At 31.5% G+C, this 19,906-nt stretch overlaps 2 long non-coding RNA genes across 2 annotated transcripts in view; both read left to right on the top strand.

Moving 5' to 3' along the window:
* The window catches only part of LOC147907486 (uncharacterized), a 210,857-nt gene extending 196,608 nt beyond the window's left edge, over positions 1–14,249 (top strand). Inside the window, exon 2 of the long non-coding RNA XR_015547091.1 lies at positions 12,566–14,249. This is a non-coding gene — a long non-coding RNA (uncharacterized LOC147907486). The remainder of the gene's footprint in view (positions 1–12,565) is intronic.
* LOC147907489 (uncharacterized) lies at positions 7,400–8,473 on the top strand. The gene is made up of 2 exons (XR_015547184.1): positions 7,400–8,249; positions 8,310–8,473. It is a non-coding gene; the product is annotated as an uncharacterized LOC147907489 (long non-coding RNA).
* Positions 14,250–19,906: the final 5,657 nt, after the last annotated feature.

Consider the following 19,906-nt stretch of genomic DNA (forward strand, 5'->3'; position numbering starts at 1 on the left):
CATTGTCCGTCGTACGCACACTGATCACCGCTCGTTTCGTCGCTATTTCCCACGGCACTTTGGTATGACATCCCGTGCGCATGGGATTTAATTTGTTCACGTTGATAATCAAATTCACTATACGTGACAATGCCCATCTGCTGTCACGTTCTTGGAAACTCTTCGGGCGATGCTAGGATAGACTTGATGACACGCTGCTCGTACCACTCGCGCAAATCGGTGTATCGGTATATCTCGCTTCTTTGTAATTATGCTCTTATGAGCACGTTTAATCTTCGTTATCCTTCGTCACTGTTGAACGCGGTGTTCACTTTTACGCTACCGTATCTTTCTACAGCGTTTCGTACACGCTCGAACACTATTTCTCTCGCGTCTTCCAAAAACCGCCGCAGCTCAATGTGATTAGAGTTTATCACAGCACCTGTCGATATACGGCTTTCAAACGCGACGTCGATCTCTCGCCAGACGAGAGATCTTTCGTCGCGATTCGCGTACTCGCCACTCGCGTACTCGCCACCAACGTGCACGAAACGTCGCTCCAATTGCAATTTTGCACCCGCGAGTCGCGCGATCCTCGCCACCACGGATTGTCTGTGTCCAACGGCGAGACGCGGACGCTTGGCACGACAAAGTTCTTGGAGCCACTCGATGCACTCGTCGCATCGTTGCAGCCACGCGAAACACTCCACCAGAATAGCGACTTGGCCGCACTGTTCCAACAATTCGCGTTCCACTTGCTCGTGATTTTCCATGCCTTTTTTTTTACAGTCTTTAGATCACACTCTTCCACGGAACACTTGCACATGACTCGTTCACACACGTTGCAGCACCGTGACATATCTAAAATGTCATAACGTTCTAACACTTTTTCATTATATTTGTTTGCGAAAGTGCACTGTTCACATTCAAAACATTCATCGTCACATCTATCGAAAAATAGTTTTTTCGCGATCACGAAACTTCATTCATATATTGTCGATAATCAGCAGTTCGACGCACTTTTCATTACCCGCAGGAATCTTAATGCATATGCACCAACCTTGGCTCTTATCTGTGATTTTCTTCACCCAATAATAATCATCCTTTATTACTTGAACATTTCTATTCCACCAATGTCTCTTTTCATATTCATCGTCCTCGTAACATTTGTCTCGTAACCGTGGATACACTTTCTGTCGCGCGAGTAAAGACCAGTCAGAAACAGGCTCTCTAATATCTATTCCATGTTTCTCACCACGTATACCTAATTCGCGATCGCGTAGAAATTGCACTAGCGATATTCGCGCACCTGTGTCTCTTTTTTGCAGATTACCGAGAACATATAGAACATTGTCTACATTATAGTCTTCCCACGTATTTCCCAGTGTAGTGTTTCGCTCACAATATTTTCGCTCACTATTCGCAATAATTTTTTCAATGTATGCAGTGTGGGCACTTGTTGCACCGAAATATAATAATATATGTATGTTGGCAGTCTGCAATTCGTGCAAGATCGACCGCTCAGCGCGTCAATATCATGCTTCCTTACGAGATACAATCCTGCGATATCAGTATCAGTCAAACGGACCATGCATGCTGCACATATACTTAAAACACCAACCATATAATAACATAATTAGACAGTGTTTAGTACGGCCGTTCAGTGCATGGATTTCTAAAGATGGCACAAATTTTTCTATGTAATTTGTATGCTCGCTCAAATCGCTAGCATAGCCAGCGTCGTCTGATAATATTTCTTCGTCGGAATTGATTTCTTGGTCCATTATTTCTTCGAAATTCACTTCTTCGAGCACTTCGAACACTTCGTCTCTGATATTCGCGAATTGTTCCGGATCCACGTTTCAAATATATTCGACTACGTTGGCTATGTTCGCACGATGGTTAGCCATATTTATGCTTATCGTCAATAACTGAAGCGATCAATTCGTTCGTCTTCCAGGACACCAACTATGATGTCGAGCACTTATGATCTATTATATATTTCGTTACGTCCAGTGAACTCCAAGATTTCTTTGTTTCATGAAAATTTCGACAAAACAATCGTTAATACAAAGCGTAAAACATAAAACTTGAGAGCTTTAATAGTCATCGATCGGCGAGCGTGATAATATTCAAGAAACGTATTAGAAAATCTTCCCAACGATATTGGAAACATAAACAAAAATATAGATCCTCGCCAGATCCACGGCAATAAAATTTCCGACAAAGGTTACAAACCATGCAGAGAAAATTCTATTTATACACGATCGGTTCAATAAGTACAAAATCTAAATGTGGATCCTGTGTAGATAAAGACTCATATTTCCAAACGCGTAAAAGCAAGTTGAAGGATGTTTTCTCGTCAACAATAGGAAGTTGGTAAAATAAATGAGGAATCACAAAGCGTAGCTTTTAATTTTTTAGATTGTCGATCGTAAAATTTAAATAAATATTTTCTAGACGAGAGAACGCATGTTCAAGTAATAAAATAGAAATCGATGACAAAAAGGGTGCGTTCGACTTGGAGTACTCGCCTTTATGCGAATACTTGCACATCCTGTCTTCCATTTACTGCGGAAGAGTTATGTTTTTTTGTTTAGCAGCCGAAAAACATTGGCGCTTCTATTAACGCATGGCGATATGTCACCGATCTAATAGTATATATATATATATATATATATATAAACAGTATATAGCACTTTTTTTATTCAATCGTAAATATTAGTTACGAACGATAAGACATGGATCGAGTAAAAAAATATATACGTCGAAAATCGATCGAGCGCAAGGACCGTCCCTTGTCCCAGGTCCGCCAAGTCCACCTCCATCGAGGGAAAAAGCGAGATATTGGGAATGTCCTGATGAAAAAGCATCAAAATCATGTTGCTCGTCATCAACATCATCAATGTCATCAAAATATAAGTCATAAGGTATCGTATTTAGAGTGACTACTACTAATGCATTTTATTCTCTGCTAAAAAAGCGAATAGTGGTTAAAAAATTTTTTTCGTTCTCTTTTTCCAGAAAGCGCTGCAAGCGATGTTCGAGTCACCGATCGCATTCGAACGCTGCAATCTATTAGCTTTAGTTTTTAATAAGTACGAAAACTAGTGTAATAAGATGTGAATAAACATTTTTTTATTCGCATTATTACGTATGTATTTTCTTTTACTTCCCATCCTTTGTCTAGCCAAGAAAAACTGTATTGAAAAAACTGTGTCGAAAAAAAAAGAACACTCTATTGATTCTTCCATCCTTTCTGTAACATGATTTTAAGTGTTTTTCATATGCAGCGCAAATGTTTCCTAGATAGCCTCGCTATGGCAAAAGATGCTTCTCAGTGTCAGTCTTTGCTGAATTCGCGTGCGAGTCTAACAGAAGAGTTTAATATATAACGTGAGGGATTTTTTCCCCAAAGTGCAAAAGTATTTTACCGCTAAATAGTAGAATACTTTTACACATTCATTAAGTGATTGTGATAGTGAATGTAATAATATTGCAATTTTTTTAAAAAAATTTTGTCAATTTTTTTCAGAATATTTTTCATAACAACGATGAGTAATTTACAGGATTTGATTCGAATCCGGTATGGTAGAGTATCCCGTTGAAGGAGTAAATTGTTTTTTTTGTATCAAACATTTTAGTGATTTTGCGCTTCTAATGTCTTTTTACTTTTCTTTTTTCAGTACCTTATGGTCGATAACGAGTCGCAAGTCCGGCTGCAGTTGCGAAACGAGGTGAGGGTGCAAATTATCCCCTCAGTAAGTATAACAAATAGATTTATTTTCTATTTTTTTTCTTTTAAATTCATTTTGTTCATTTTCAGTACCTCGTTTTTACGTCCAAATCAGAGGATTTATAAATATAGTTACGTAGCACATGGTACGAGGTGAGAGACAGCGGAACCGGGAGGAACAAATTGATATATGGGAGGAAAATGACTTCTTCCTAGTCGAACTATTCGGTCTCCGACCTGATCGGAGCCTGATCCGGAGCCGGAAGATTGGAATTGTAAGTATCATATTTATATGCGAATTTCTCTTCTTATATGTTGCATGCTAATGTAACGCTTTTGTTTTACAGAAACGATGGCATCTCTCCATATATTTAAAATTTTTTAAATTTTCATTTTCATTTTTTAATTAAAATTTTTTTATTATAATAAAATTTTTATGCAGTGTGAAAAATATATGTAAATTGTATTACTCAGATTTCGCATCTATTTGTTTCCTTTTTATTTCTGCGCTGCTAAATTACGCGAGCATCTTCGCATTCGACGATACTGTCACGACCGTATTAAGCGTTCTCTTTTTAAATAAAAACGTATGTTAAAATATGTTTGCGTGCAAAAAGATATAACGAGAGTGACAATGCGGCGGCGGCGGAAAAGATGAAACATAAGAAAAAAACAGATGGTAGTATGAGGTAAGTGTATGCAAGTCTTTATTGCATTTTTGGAGACAGAGCGGAGGGTGACGACAAAAAATAAGGACCGGGGTCCTATGTTTACGTAACATCAATAGCGCCGGAACCTTTCCCCCTCCTTCCCCGCGTTACGAACATCCCCGCGCCTACGAGTACTCTCCGCGCCCCGCACTCCCCTCTAGCTCCATAGGTTAAAACCCATCTTGCTTTACTACTCTTATGCACTTTACGTCCTTGAAATATTTTTCATCACGAGGATTACCTTCTAAGGCTACAGTTGTGACAAAAGTTGCAGCGTAAATTCCATAAGATGTGCCATCAGGTTGTGTTGAACTCGTTCGACAATGTCTCTTTGATTTATTTTTGGATAACATTGTATGTAATTTTTTTCTTTGGCTGTCAACTTATTGTACAATTAGATATACTGTCATACACATGAAGTTTAGTGCCATCAAAAAATATACATCGCCAATGATCGCTACAATTCCCTTCAATTATTTGTACACTTTTGTCGCTATGACTAGCCAAAATCATATGAGGGAATTCCAGATACTGTACACTTAGCGTTTCCAAAGAAGTTTCTCTTATAAGTCGTAAAGTTGATCTAATGATTCGTCATTTATTTTGTTGTTTACAGACAAGACATTTTTTTCTATTAAATTATCGGAAGCAATACTATCATCTAAAATTTTTCTATATCTTGCCATATCATCTTCAGTTATATTTCTGTTAGGAGTACAAATTAGTTCGGTTCATTTTTTTGTGTTCAAAAATTCATTTATTTCAAAACAAAATGAATGAACAAATTAATTAAAGTATTATCCATCGCTGGCTACTACTTTTCCACATCTCTCAGGCAATTTTCGAATTCCATGTCGAAAAAATGACTCGTCTTTGGAGGCGATCCAATTTTGGAGCCAATTTTCGATTTCTGCGAAAGAAGTGAACCGATGACTTGCCAAATCGTGTTACATCCTTCGGAACAACCAATAATCAGAAGAAGCAATGTCCGGAGAATACGGCGGGTGCGATAAAACATCCCATTTGAGCGTTTCCAAATATTTTTTTACGACTTTAGCGACATGAGGTTGAACGTTATCATGAAGAAAAATAACTTTATCATGTCTTTGCTCGTATTCCGGCCGTTTTTTTCGCAATACACGGCTCAAACAATCAATTGTAGCCGATACCGATCGCCCGTAATGGAATCGCCAGGTTTCAGCAGCTCATAGTAAACAACACCCTTTTGGTCCCACCAGATACAGAGATGATCTTCGAACCAAATGAATGTTCGGCTTTGGTGTTGATGTTGAGGTCGATGGCAACGATTGACCGGGCTTAGCGTAGTATTTTTTCTTCTTGGGGTTATCATAGAATATCCACTTCTCATCAGCAGTCACAATCTGATGCAAAAAAACCTTTTCTTTGTTATTTTTGAATCAGCTGTTCGCAAGTGAAAAATCGCCTTTCAACGTCTCTCGGTTACAGTTCATAAGGCACCCAATTTCCTTGTTTTTCAATTATTCCCGTGGCTCTCATCGTGCAGAAACGGCTTTTTGAGTTACTCCCAATGATTCTGCAAGCTCCTCTTGCGTTTGACTCTGATCTTCTTCGAGTAATGCCTCTAATTCTTTGTCTTCGAATTTTTTTGGCTGTCCAGAGCGAGGCTTGTCTTCAACGCTGAAATCTCCATCCTTGAAACGTCGAAACCATTCCCTACATGATTTATCAGTATGGAGCAGTGTCACCATAAACTTCGACAAGCATTCGATGGGCTTCAGCTACACTTTTCTTCCAATTAAAGCAAAAAATTAGAACCTCCCGCAAATGCTGTTTGGTTAACACAAAATTCGACATTTCAAACACAGTAAAATCAAAGTTTTTGTATGAAACTCAAAGCGATGTAAACTGAATATTATTAGCAGATGTCTAACCTCTCTGAAAACGCCAAAATCAGTTGTCACTATGAACCATTCACAACAGTCAGAGCCAGCTTTTAGGAAATTAACCGAATTAATTTGTACTCCCAATATATATATATATATATTATATTATATATATATATATATATATATATATATATATATATATATATAATTACATACAAAAAAGAAAAATAAAAAAAACTGGAAGAAATAAATAATAATATAATAATAATAATAAAAACTAGTGATAAAAACATATTATAAAGATTTTATATATATACAAAAATATGCACACATATATACATATATATACAGGTTGTCTCTTAAGATGGATCGAGACACATTGGGGGTGGAGAATGGATCAAAGGAAACAAAAAATTCTTATGCCATTTTGAGATATTCGCTGTAGTTTTCGAATTAAAAAAGGAAACGTCTAAGCCAATATGCGATTAAGCCGCGCCGCGCGAATTCGTAGGATGGCCCATAGTCGAGTGGCGATGACGGCGATGCGCAAGGAGAGAGAAAGAGCGCTTCGTTTCTTTCACATCAGACATTTTCTTTTCTAATTTGAAAACTACAGCGAATATCTCAAAATAGTATAAAAATTTTTTGTTCCCTTTAATCCATTCTCCGCCCCCAATGTGGCCCCGATCCATCTTAAGAGACACCCTGTATGTATGGTATAATTGTTAAGTTTAGATTAATAATAATGGTTATAAGAGATTATAATTTTACTTTTTGGGGGTTTTTAATGATTTATATAGCTTTTTTTATTAAGATATGTCTATTTATTTAATTCATGTTTAATTACCTAAGGCTCATGTTGAGGCCTTTGCTTATGGGTCTATCATTTTGGCTGGAGTATTGTTAAAGAGTGGAGGATACTGATAAATTCGATTGATAGAAGTGTACTATAAGATTAGGATAAAATATGGATATATTATTTTTAGGATGGCGATTATTGGAAGAATTATAGTTGGAATTTTATGTTTAGTTCAGATTGATATAAAAAGTATAGTAGCTTATTCTTCGGTAATTTATATAAATTTAATATTGTATACATTGATAACTCTTTTTAAAGTATTGGGAGGATATGTGATAATAAATTAATAATTTCTCTAATGGATTGTGTTCTTCCGGAATAATTTATATTATGAGCGATCTCCGGAAGACAATTGTTGTTTTTAAATAAAGGTATAGTAAGTAATTTGCCTTTGGTTATTATATGGTGTTTTTTATTATTAATTTTGTATTATTAATTTTTTTTCCTTTATCATTAAATTTTATTGTGGATACATAATGATAGTAATAAGAATCTTAAATTGAGATGTAGGGATATTAATATATTTATTATTAATTTGTTTTTTTAGAAGGGCTTATTCATTGTATTTATTTTCATATATTTATCATGAGAAAAATATTTATTATGAAAATAATGTTTATAATTTTAATTTAAAAGAGTATATAATTATACATTTTTCTCCTTTATTAATATATTTATTAAATTTAATATATTTATATAATTAAAAAAAAATGGTGTAAATAATTTTAGGATGAATGGCATATATAAAATTTAAATAGTTTAAAGAAAATGTTAATTTGTAGGATTAAAGATATTCTTTATTGTTAATTTTTGAATCTTGAATTATTTTAAACGTATTATTTTTTTTATAGTATATACAATATATATTTCAGATATTTTTAATTTTAAGAATAGTGAGATTAAGGGGATGCTGGAGCGAAGGCCGAACTTGATCAAGGTCGATATTACAGGTTTTCATTTCCAATGTATAATCTGCTTACGCCCTCTGAAGTTAATATGATCATGCAGGAAATTCGATCGATTAATTATCGATATTTTTATTCCGTTTCCTACATTACCATCTTAACAGGGACGTGTATTAGGATCGGTCCCACAATGTAAGATTTATTTTGGAAAATTTTCCAATTTTAGAATTGAAAAAAAACTTATATTTGTAGAATCGGACCTTAGAAATTTAGTTGCATTATATACATATTTAGTTGTATTATATACACATGCAATGTAGACCGTGTTCTAATATATATCATCAGTACTAAAAGTCTGTAATATATATAAAATACAGATTTTTAATTAAATTAGATATATCGATACGAAACCGTAATAGCACTTTTTTCTTACATCCAATGCCATTTTAGGTTACGATAATATATTATCATAAATGAATATCATAATATATATATATATATATATATATATAGATATTCATGCAGATATTCTCTATGTCCATTTTTGCAATATTAAAATTTTATATTATAATATGTATAATGATATATAAAATGTAATTCTAATGTTGTATATAAAAAGACATTCATGAATACGAATTACAATTACATTTTATGTGTATTATAATATATGTGTATATACACAATAACACAAAAAATATTATTGACATATTAGTGAAGACATAAACATGTTAATGAATTAATTTGTACATTATTGTGTATATGTACATTATAATACATATAAAATATAATTATAATTTATATTCACTAATAATGTTTTGTTATATGTTACAACAATGTTAGAATTATCATAGTATAATGTACATACAATTTTCTATATTAGATATATAGTCGACATATTAGTAATGTATAAGTACTATAAGTATCTATCTCTTTTTATTAGACAGAGTAAAAAGAGTTACATTATGTATGTGCAATGTCGTATTCATTTTTATATATATATATATATATATATATATATATATATATATGAAACACGTGTCCATATATTGACAGTAATATATGTTACATCTTGACTAAACTCTAAATGATAGGAAAAATCATAGGAAAAAGTGATACTACAATTGTATTTCGATATTCACTGCGAGTACTGAAAATACGTAACTATAGATTTTCAGTATTGACAGTGTACATTGACACATGGGCCTATATAATAGCATTTTTCCTGTCGTACAATGTCATTTTAGGTCAGGATGTGATATGTATTAGCTATATATAGATATATTACACATATAATATACATAGCTATACCATTTTTTGCTATGTTTAATAAAAATATGTAGAAGTTAATCATGTTAAAATATTAGTGATGTACTTAAATATAATACACACATAGGCAATATTGTACAATATTGCATATATGTACTATAATGTGTGAATATACATACGTTGCAGATAGAAATTATCAATGCTAAGCTGTTTATGCATTCTCTGTGTTTAAATGTGCAATATTAAAATTGTATACATATATAAAATATATATATATAATGCATGTATATATATATATATTAGGTGTTGGAATTAATTCGTAGCGTTTTTAATGAAAGAATGTTATTTATTTCACATGAGCATTAAAAAATATGAGCATTAATAAAAGTACTTCCCATCACTTGTAAAACGCTATGAATTAATTCCAACACCTAATATATATATATATATATATACATACACACACATAAAATGAGGGATTCGTAATTTGATTATTTTTTTTAAGATGTTACGTCTGATGTTCGTTGTATATTCTGATATTGAAATATAAAAGTATATATCACTAATATTTGATCCTAAAAAAATATATCTCTTTTTATTAAACGTAGAAAAAAGAAGACATCAGTACACCTTTTTGTTATACGTAACAAAAAGAGATGAAGTAGCTACACACATATGTGAATATGAATTAGAAATATATTTTATAATGTGTGTACACATCATAATGCACATAAAATATAATTCTAATATTCACTAATAGACTGTGTCTATATTATATCTGCATGAAAAGCTAAGTATGAGTAACTTCTATCTCTTTTTATTATGGGCCTTCTACAATAACACATTAGTTACAAATCAGAAGTCAGAAGCTAAAAATTGATCAATCACAGCCAATTTTTAGCGTTTGACTTCTTATTTATGGCTGATTTATGGCTTATAATTGTAAAAGGCCCATTAAACATAATAAAAAGAGATGTGTGCAATGTATTTACGTACTGACATGTTACATCCTAAGTTAAAATGACATTGGGAATAAAGGAAAAAGTGCTATTACATTACACGTGTATACATGTATTTCAAATACATGGTTGCATCCGAAAATATATCTAAGTCACAGTCAGAGTGTTCATTTAGTAAAAATATACTTATTGTAACTTGCTGTTAGTCAACGTACATTGACCTGTAAGTGTATATATTTGCTAAAACACTTTGAATATGATATACTTACATACATTTCATAAACGTACAGCATCGTACAAAAATTATGCATGTGACTATTGACTGTGTAATGTATGTTGTATATATATATATACATATATATATATACATACATATATGTATAACATATATATTATATAGGGTGTCCAAAAAGACTCCGGATTTAGGAGCTGAATATAAAGATGACTATAACTAATCGTAAAGGAATGTGAACGTGTATCGGCATGCATAGTACGCCAAAATATAATGCGTTGCCCTTTCTACGATTCAATTACGACAATCCTTGTGCTAAGGCTATTACATAACGTTTTTAGAAAAAACGTTTCAGACAAAAGTTGTAAGGTTTCAAAGAAACTATTTACTGATATTCAGTTTTTTTTCTTCATTAGTTTCTTTGTTTCGGTTATGTCAAGCAATTAGCTTTTGATTCCATCATGACAATGCATCTATTTGCATTTCTTTAATTGCAGACGCAAAATTCTATAAATTGGTTCCGTAATTGTATTTCACCAAATTTAATAATCGAAATGCTTCTGCCAATAAATTAAAAATAGTCAGTACATATATAAACGCCTTTGACATTTATTTGTAACTAGCCAAAGCACGATTTACGGCTGTGGCATTTTGTTATAACTAGCCAGCTCACAATTAATGCCTCTGGCAGTAAATTAAAAATAGTCAGCCCACGATGAACGCCTCTGACATTTGTCTATAACTAGCCAAAATATGATTTATGGCTGTGACATTTTATTATAGCTTCACGATTAACGCCTCTGGCAGTAAATTAAAAATAGTCAGCCCACGATGAACGCCTCTGACATTTGTCTATAACTAGCCAAAATATGATTTATGGCTGTGACATTTTATTATAGCTAGCCAGCTCACGATTAACGCCTCTGGCAGTAAATTAAAAATAGTCAGCCCACGATGAACGCCTCTGACATTGGATCATAATTAGGCAAAGCGCAATTTATTGTTATAACAATAAATTTAATCATATCACTTGTATGATAAATAAAAGTGATATTTTTACGAATAACATAAAGATGCTAACCTTTCTCATTCTGGCTTTATAGGGTGCCAACAAAAAACACACATCATAATAACCAATTTTGGTCTTCTAGAGTGCTTTCCAACAAAAGACAGTGTGACACGGTGTATTATTACAATCTTGTATATTACGATAATACAAGAATGAGATATTGTACTGAGTCGCTTGTTATAAAGCACCCATAACCTTCTCTTATCAAAGGCAGACAATATTCTGCTACTATTTTTTCTATTTTGTGAACAAAAAACACTATATAAATATATATATATATATATATATATATATACATATACACATATATACATACACATACACACACACACATACACACATATATATATATGGTATGTGTAGAACACTACTACACTACACTACATTGATAGTACTGTTGCGGCAATGATACTGTGAACGCGGGTCATACTGGTTACAGCTGATTGACTCGTATAACGCCGTTGTTTTCTACACATACGCAAAATGATATATGTATGCATATATGTATATACATATATAATACACATACATACAAAAAATTGTTATTTATCACTCTAAGAAAAAAGATACATAATCGATATCATGATCACATTATCTTTTCCTTAGCGACTAATTAAGAAAAGGCGTTCACCGTATCTAAATTCACGTTATTGTAAAAAGACTCTCTATTATCTTTGAAGTTCTATTATTGATACGTCATTTAAATGTATTCTCCAGGTTTATTTCACTAAAAAAAAATACAAATAGATGACCAGATGTATGATGCGGTAAAGTAAAATTTTATATTACATTCTGTGGCATAAAAACGTGATCAGTAACTCTTTGAAACTGAATGTATCATAAAAATAATAAAGTAATATTTTAAAAGTACATTACATTTAGTAAAATGCATTAAGTTATTAATATGATGTTCAATCACCATTATTAAGAAAATACAATATTATGTAGGAAGGAAAATATTTTCATGACAATTTGCTGGAAGGTATGGTCGCAGCATGTTTCTTATACTATGACACTTTTGAGATACACGTCCACGCGTGAGCGGTTTGGCCGTCAAGCGTCGAGCGATTGTGAAGGAAAAGTAGGCAGCATTTCAGAAATCGGCTCGAAATGCGCAACTAATTTCGAGCACATTGAAGTATACGTATATAATTTTTGAAATTTTATAAAAAGTATATTTGGAGTAATATGTTTATTAATAAAATTTAATAAATAAAATGAAAATTAAAAAAGGAAAAAGCAGAATCGAACATAAGATCTCCAATATTCTGATCTTGCACCCAACGCCCGAGACCACGCGTTCTTGCAGATCACCTCGACGAACGCGATACATATAGTGTATGGAAAGTCGTAAACTATTGTATATCTCATCAATGTTTACGTTTTGAAATCATTTTTGCATTCGCATTTTTGCTACGTTAATGAGAAAGATATATGATTAATATAATTTAATAAAAAGAAAATGAAAAAATTTTAATTCGACAAAAATTGGAGATTTGAGACATCTGCTGGAGTATTGAATATTAGTCCAAGAAACCGAAGTCTGTCAAAAAAAAAAAACGGAGAACTGGCAACCGTGTTCGTGATTTAAAATTCTTTCAATTTTTGTTATTTCGATAGAGCGAGACAGAGAAAAAACAAACGGATAGAAGCTCCGATTGTAATCGGTGAGTCTCCGCGCGGACACGCCGAACTGGACCCGCTAGCAAAACAATGAGTCAGTCATCTGTCTCTGTCCTTCTCTCTGTGGTCGCTTGTTTCTAGCGACCGAAAATATTTTCTCGACGATCTCGACCGCTTGGCGTGTATCATAAGGAGGAAAAAGACATTCTAGACAATACTTAATTTTTATTAAATTATATTAATCCTTTGCCCTACGATTTAAGTTACGATGGCGCGTGCCATAATTAATAGCCTGGAACATATTGTTTATGTTTGGCTCGATTTCTTTACCACGAGTCTCACATGATATTAGTGAAAGAGTTAATCATATACCTTTCTCATTAATATATAATAGCAAAAATGATTTCAAAACGTGATAGTTAACGAGATATAGTTTATGATTTTCCGTGTATTTTATGTACCACGTTCATAGAGGCGGTTTGTAAAAACTCAGCGTGGTCTCGGGCGATAGGTGCGAGATCAGAATGTTGAGGATCCTATGTTCAATCCTGCTTTTTCCTTTTTTTCTTAATTTTTTTTCCAAATATATTTTTATAAAATTATAGAAATTATATGTGTACTTTAGTGTGCTCAGAACTAGTTACACATTTCGAGCCAATTTCTGAGGTGCTGCCTATTTTTCCTTTACAACCGCTCAACAGTCGACGACTGAACCGCTGGATCGCGTGCGGACATGCATCTCAGGAGCGTCACAGTATAAGAAACATGCTGCTATCATACCTTCCAACATGAAAATTATCATGACAACATTTTAGCATGAAAATTATTATAAAAATATTTTCCTTCTTACATAATTGTTATTTTCTTAATAATAGTGATTGAACATCATATTAATAAGTATATACATTTTATTAAATATTATGTACTTTTAAAATATTTACTTTATTATTTTTATACATTACATTGATACATTCGGTTTTCTTTCAAAGAGCTACTGACCACGCTTATGTGCCACAAAATGTAATATCTTTTAATATAGAATACTGATAATATCAATTTAAGACTAATATGCGTAATTTTAAACTGGAATGATTCAACTTCAATAACTCCGTGATGTCTTCTTTATTCAACATGTGAATAAAGAAGGCATGTTGAATAAAGAAGACATCACAGAAGACTAAGGAAAGTAAAGGATTGATAATTTGCTAGAAGATACGGAGCATATTTCTTAGTGCAACGCTCCTGAAATACACATCCGCGCTCGATCCGGTGCAGCTCAGCCGTCGAGCATTGAGCGGCGGCGGCGGGGGGAAAGAAGGCGACCCAAAAGTGCCTCAAAAGTCGACCCAAAATTTAATGTATTCCAATAACTATAGGAAGAATACCGAATCACTTTAATAGATAAATAAAAATTATTTGTATGTTGCATATAAAGGCACATATAAAGGCTTTTGATTTGTTAATTATAAAATTATATTGACATCATCCTTATAATTATATTAATCATCCTTATAATTATATTAATCGCACTTTTGCGATTTGATTGATTATCAGAATTTTCTTTCGGATAAAACATTTCACAGAAAGTACTGATCGACGTTACATTATTACAGAAACATAATTTTTTTTTGGATTTTTTCTAAAGGTAAATTAAAACGTTTAGAAATACACATATAATTTCAATAATTAAATAAAAATATATTTAGCCTGTAATATATGTTTGTTAACAATGTCTTCAATCACTTATTTAAAAAAAAAAATTATGAAAAAAGAAAAAAGGAATTGATCATGAGATCTCTAACATTCAGATCTCGTATCTTACGCGTGAGACCACGCCGAGGTCTTGCAAATCTTTTCTATGAACGTGGTATATAAGGCTCATGGAAAATCATAGAAATATCCCGTAAATTCGTGTTTTGAAATTATTTTTGCTATTATACATAAATTGGAGGGATATAGGATTAGCATAATTTATTAAAACTTATATTTTATCTATAATGTTCCTTCTCCTCTTAATTATACACATTGAGCGGCCGAAATTTTCCAGAAAGCATTTTCGGTCGCTAGAAACAAGCGACCGTAGAGAGATGGGGGGGGGAGGAGAGGAGAGGAGAGGATAGGAGAGGAGAGAGAGAGAGAGAGAGAGAGAGAGAGAGAGAGAGAGAGAGAGAGAGAGAGAGAGACTCTGAAGGATAGACTCGCTGTTTCGTTCGACGAGCCCAGCTCGGCATGCGAAGTCTCACCGATTACAATCGGAGTTTCTATCCTTTTTGTTTTTCTCTGTCTCACTCTGTCGTACTTCTGTTTCAATAATTCGTTCTGCAATTCAAGAATGTGATTTCTATCGATTCTGGCATCATCATCGATACATCAAGAACGCATGATTCCTTCTCTAAACAACGATCTTGATATATATTTCTATATATACAAAAATATATTATTATGGCGTTCCCGGCTGATAATATATTGCTGATTTATTTATAATGGTTCAATCCATTTCTATAGTTGAATAGCAATACTACTTCGTTTGCGCGCGACCGATAGGAGGAATGGCGCTTCTTACTAAGAAGACTCGACTTCTAGTCAAAAAGTGCTGTATACAATAATTAAGACCTTGCAGAAGTAGGCTGGCGATGTACAGAAAACCTCAAAGAACAATTACTAGCTTGCCAGAAACGAGTTACGAGCGTAGTATAAGAACAAAGTGTCATTCGACATCATTTATATGTCCGCTGTCCGAGAGGCGCTCTGGACGTTTTTCTTGCCATCCGCGTTCTTGTCTTCCGACATCCGAGCAGAAAGAAAGCTCAAACGAAAACACATCACTTCCGAACCTTGCTATGATGTGTAAATCATGCCGTAAATAAAGTTTAAACCGGTGTTGATATATGTCCACGAACATACACGCGCTGCGGCGCGCACACGCATACCTACGCACACGCACACGCATACATACGCACACGCGTAGATGTATGCTATTCACATTACATACTAGACATACATCTCTATATTATATATGTATATGTATTTATATCTATGCATCAATAATTACTAACGAAGTAGTTAAAAGACAGAACAGTATAATTAAAATAATTATCTTCATTTGTATTTATATGTAAATAATATGATATGTTTCTTGTTTAGGAAGAAATTATTTCAACAAAATTGAAATAAGTAATATCATATTTATTTTATTATTTTTCCTCTCAAAGAAAAAACTTTGACCAGGGCACGTTTTGATTGATATGGGCCTGAGTAGGTCGATAATTCAGATCATTTCTATGGTTCAGCGACGCACTTTTCATGACAGCGCCGCTGTCGGAATATCGCGGAACTAAAATACTGCTCAGTTTCATGGCTTCACGTCAATTTCACTCGTAATATACAAACGAAATTTTTGGATGCACCTTTCTCTTAAACTAAAACTCCTACCGCGTTTCTAAAAGCATGGGATTGTTCGTTTAGGTTTTCTACAATACGCTAGCTACTTTTCATGAACGTGCAAGATCTGAAACTCTTATATGCAACACATATTGTGATGTGTTGACTACAGAAGCCGATAACAAAAGTCTTTAATTTTTTTTCGTTTTTCGTATTCAAATGTAGCTGGCGCTTTGCGTTGTTGTCGATACTTTAATTGTGGAGAAGGATTTTTCAGTCCATAAACACAGTTATGAGAAAGGTGCTTTTAAAATTTAATGATAAAACAGGACACTCCAGCATCCCCTTAAGGTTTTATTATTTAGATTTTTATATATATATATATATATATATATATATATATATTAGGTGTTGGAATTAATTCGTAGCGTTTTACAAGTGATGGGAAGTACTTTCATTAATGTATTTTTTAATGCTCATGTGAAATAAATAACATTCTTTCAAAACGCTACGAATTAATTCCAACACCTAATACATATATATATATATATAATAATTATTCTATTATAGAATGAATGGTTTTTGAGTTTAATGCAGTAAAATTTAAATTTATTATATTAATTGATTGAATTTCTACATTATTTATTAGATTTATTATATTAATTTTTTTAATAATTATATTGTATAGAATGGTATATAATATATAAATTTAGAAAAGTACATGAAACGATTTAATTATCTATTATTTATTTTATCAATAGTTTTAATAATAATTAGGCCCAATGTAGTTAGAATTTTAATTGGGTGAGATGGATTAGGAATGATTTCTTATTGTTTAGAGTTATTTTTATTATTATATATCTTATAATTCTGATATAGTTACAGTTTTACGTAACTGGATTGACGATGATCGGGATTTTAATGACAATAAGGATAATAATAATAATTGGGATTTATTTATGTTTAAAGAGTGGGGAGGGGGGGAGGTGGAGTTAATATTATTAACGATATTAGCGGCTATTATTAAAAGGGCTTAAAAGGGATTTCTTTTTTTGTATGATTACCATTAGCTATAGCTGCCCCTACGCCAGTGTCAGCGTTAGTGTATTCTTCAACATTGGTTACTGCAGAGATGTATTTAATGATTCGTTTTAATAGATTTTTAATGGAGACAAATGTGAGGACAATTTTTAGTTTTTTTTTTATTGTTACTATATTTATATCAGGAATTATGGCGAATTTTGAGAATGATTTTAAAAAAATTAGTGCATTATCAACTTTAAGTCAATTAGGGTTAATAATAATAATTTTGAGTTGTATATTTAGATTAATAGCGTATTATCATTTATTGGTGCATGCGATTTTTAAGTCTATATTGTTTATGGCTGCGGGGATTGTTATTCATTCTTTGAAAAATACTCAAGATATTCGATTATTGAGAAATTTTAATGAAGTAATTCCTTATATAATAATAAGGTTATTAATTTCAAATATAGCATTAAGGTATTCCTTTTGTATCAGGATTTTATAGAAAAGATATAATTATAGAGATGATTTATGGGAAAAGAGAAATAAATATATTTATTAGGTGTTGGAATTAATTCGTAGCGTTTTTTAATGAAAGAATGTTATTTATTTCACATGAGCATTAAAAAATACATTAATGAAAGTACTTCCCATCACTTGTAAAACGCTACGAATTAATTCCAACACCTAATATATTTATCTTTAATTGTTTTGTCTTTGTTATTAACTGTGTCTTATTCAGTGCGATTATTTTATTATTTATTTTTTAATAGAAGGTTAAAATTTTATAGGTATATGAATATTAAGGAAGACAGATTAATTAATGTGTCTATAACTATTATGATATTTTTAAGAATTATAGTGGGATCGTTGGTAAATTGGATTTTTTATTTTAATTATTATATATTATTATATAACTTATTTGTCTTTGTTAGTAAAGTTAATTATTTTGGGATGTTGTTTTATGGGAGTATTTTTAATAGGGGTAGTTATTATCATAAGAAAATTTTTAAGAATGTATTATATTATATTACCACATATATATTTTTATCTATGTGATTTTTAAGATTATATAAGATTTATAATCCGGTTAATGTTTGTAGATTAATAATTTCATAATTAGATAAAAGTTGGGTAGAATTTATTAGTAAAATTTTTATTATTAGATTTGTTGAAAAATAGTTTAATTATATTTATTACAAGTTATATATGTTTATATTTATTTTTATTTATTTTAGCATTATGATATTTGTATTTATGTAACTTATAATTTATTAAATCTTTAGATAGCTTATGATATGAAGCATAATATTGAAGATATTAGGAAAATTTATTTAAAAAATTTTTAAATAATTGTAAAAAGTTAATATTATTTTTATAATGAAAATATTAGGTGTTGGAATTAATTCGTAGCGTTTTACAAGTGATGGGAAGTACTTTCATTAATGTATTTTTTAATGCTCATGTGAAATAAATAACATTCTTTCATTAAAAAACGCTACGAATTAATTCCAACACCTAATATAATATTTTTTTAAATTATATTTAAAAAGTATTATTGGAAAATTTCCATAATGAGTTAGAAGTTCATTTTAATTACTTCAACTAGAAAATTAAATTTAATATTCAATGATTATTAATAATAATATACTTCTTGTTTGGTTTTAGTTAATAATAAATTATGAATAAATATTATAAATTTATAATATTATTTATAATATTATAAATTTTATATTTATATGTATGCGCAATTGGGTGGTATATATAAATTAAAATTTTATTTATAGATATATATTGAGGTAAGAGGGTAAAAAGTAAAAAAAGGGAGCAGGGAGACAGAGAACGATGAGGTGACACACTAATTAGTATTTTTTTTTTGTTTTAATATTCAAATTAAATTTAGGAAAAATAGTAGATTGGAGATTATTAGTTTTTATATTGAGTTTTAGATAGAATTCTTAGATTTTATAGTTGAAAATCAATAATTTAATTTGTTAAAGTGTAAAATATTTACTTTAAGAATAAATAATAATATAAATAAAGAATATATAAATATTATAGATTTAGTAATTAGTAAACAAGATACAAAAAGAGCATAAAGAACCACACCACAGGTTATAATTTGTGATATTTACTTATTATTATATTAATTAAAACATTAAACGTTTCGGCCACAATCTGGCCATCTTCAGTAATACAATAGTCTTCATAAACCGCAAAAATTTAGTTGAAATTAAATTCAACAGTCCATTGTTATAATAAAAATAACATGTTCTTTTTAGTGTGAAGATGC

This window comes from Acromyrmex echinatior, chromosome 13, assembly GCF_024713525.1.
Source record: "Acromyrmex echinatior isolate Ae372 chromosome 13, ASM2471352v2, whole genome shotgun sequence".
NCBI classification, from domain to species: domain Eukaryota; kingdom Metazoa; phylum Arthropoda; class Insecta; order Hymenoptera; family Formicidae; genus Acromyrmex; species Acromyrmex echinatior.